This window comes from Aplysia californica, unplaced genomic scaffold (genome assembly GCF_000002075.1).
Source record: "Aplysia californica isolate F4 #8 unplaced genomic scaffold, AplCal3.0 scaffold00174, whole genome shotgun sequence".
In the NCBI taxonomy this organism is placed as follows: Eukaryota; Metazoa; Mollusca; class Gastropoda; order Aplysiida; family Aplysiidae; genus Aplysia; species Aplysia californica.
Window position 1 is genome coordinate 513,707 of NW_004797444.1, and position 1,955 is coordinate 515,661.

At 39.9% G+C, this 1,955-nt stretch overlaps 1 protein-coding gene and 1 non-coding gene across 2 annotated transcripts in view; one reads left to right on the forward strand and one right to left on the reverse strand.

Annotated features, from left to right (window-relative positions):
• Positions 1 to 451: 451 nt before the first annotated feature.
• TRNAK-CUU lies at positions 452 to 524 on the reverse strand. The gene has a single exon. It is a non-coding gene; the product is annotated as a tRNA-Lys (tRNA).
• A 179-nt stretch (positions 525 to 703) lies between these two features.
• The window catches only part of LOC101853385 (kelch-like protein 8), a 20,647-nt gene continuing 19,395 nt past the window's right edge, over positions 704 to 1,955 (forward strand). Inside the window, exon 1 of the mRNA XM_005098157.3 lies at positions 704 to 1,024. The gene's annotated coding sequence lies outside the window, so the exon portion shown is untranslated. The remainder of the gene's footprint in view (positions 1,025 to 1,955) is intronic.

Genomic DNA, 1,955 nt, shown 5'->3' on the forward strand with positions numbered 1-1,955 from the left:
TACATACATACATACATACATACATACATACATACATACATACATACATACATACATACATACATACATACATACATACATACATACACACACACACACGTTGAAATCCTACATTCAAGACACGAGAACGTGCATCTCTGCACTGATGATTTTAGGCTACAATAGACCAAAAGAAAGGCAAATTGTCAACAACACTTGTCCCACCAAAGAAAACTCAATTTGTACCAGATCAAATCGAAGTAACCTCTGATTACTCAACAGGATCCTCTCCAAACTTGGGCCAGAATACAGAATAATCTAATCAATGGGACCCACATAAGTTCTGGATTCTGAACTAACGATCAATATCAAAATAAGACCGTAACACACACAAGGAGATTAAAAGTAGTTCAAAACACCTTGAACACACACAAAAAGGTGTAGTCAAGATTGCAAGGAAGAAAAAAAATCACGCCCAACGTGGGGCTCGAACCCACGACCCTGAGATTAAGAGTCTCATGCTCTACCGACTGAGCTAGCCGGGCACATGAATTTTCTCATGGTTTTACTGACTGTACGCTGTGCCCTCCTTTTTTCCTGGAAAAGCTGCCAGATGGTATTGACTTATTGATCACTCAGGCATCGTATTAGTCTATTTTACTTTCCATTTACGCTTTTATATTTTAAGATTTTTGCTTTATCTTTAAGACAATCTGTCTGTATAGCTGTAAAGAATACTTTTGGGCCATAACCATTCTGAAAAGTTGTATTACGGCAAAATCTAATAAATGAAAGAAATGTTTCTTGTAGGCCAAACTGTAGTCATGAAGGCCTTTCTGCAGCCGGAAATCTGAACCCTGGCTTGTTGTGCATCAGCGAACATCATGGGGAAACAATAACACTGACTGAGAGAACAACACAGCAGAGTTGTACAGTAAACATTGAGATGTCTCGGTCTGGATTCTAGTTCTAGATTAGATCTAGATCTAGGATCTAGTTATTTGATTCTGCTGGTTGTAAAACAAAACTGGTCTTGTAAACAGAAGTAAGCTTTCCTGTGACTGTGGTGGGGTAGATAGATCTCTAGATTCTTTACAGTTTTTATAGAGGCAATAGAGGCCAGATCTAAGTGAGTGGTAGGCCTATTTTCACCGACACGCCCTTCTCGCCTTCTTCTCTGCCTTCTCTAGATCTAGATCTAGTAGATCTAGATCTAGATCTTTCTAGTGATCTACACTAACTCTGTCACTAGATCTAGATACTTGAGCTGTTATTATTGACTGACTATTTAGATCTAGAAATCTAGGCGCGTCACTGCCGTCAGGAGGTCCTACACTACAAAACAACGTTAACAAAGTCAAACAACAAAACAACGTTAACAAAGTCATATTATGACCAAACAATCTAGGGCTAGGCCAAGACGACGATGCTCGACACTCGACTCTATAGGCCTAGGCCTATCGATTACTGAACAGAACAGGTAGAAACACCGCCCGATTACTACCGAGCCAAGATGGCGGCCAGGCCCGGCCTGGGGTAACAGACGAAAAAGTGACGAAATCTATATATGTAGATTGAGAAGATCATGTTGTCACTCCACACATTCTTCACTGTCCATAACTTCTGGGTCTTAGTCTTTGCTTTTTTTGTTGGAAACTAATTGAACATGGACCTTTGACACTTAGAATCTAATATAGAATCTAGATCTAGCCTAGTCTTCTTTAGGCCTACTTAGTTTAGAGTAGGCCTACTCAGACTCAGTTAGGTGCCTTACCCTAATGGTCCCTAACCTAGATTCTTCTAGATCTATATATCTATGTCTAGATCTAGATCTAGATATCTAGATTCTAGTAGGCTAATCTAGATCTAGAGTCTAGAGGTGATTGATAAATTTTCTACTCTCTCTGTCTCTGTCTCTGTGTGTGTCTCTCTCTCTCTCTCTCTCTCTCTCTCTCTCTCTCTCTCTCTCTCTCTCT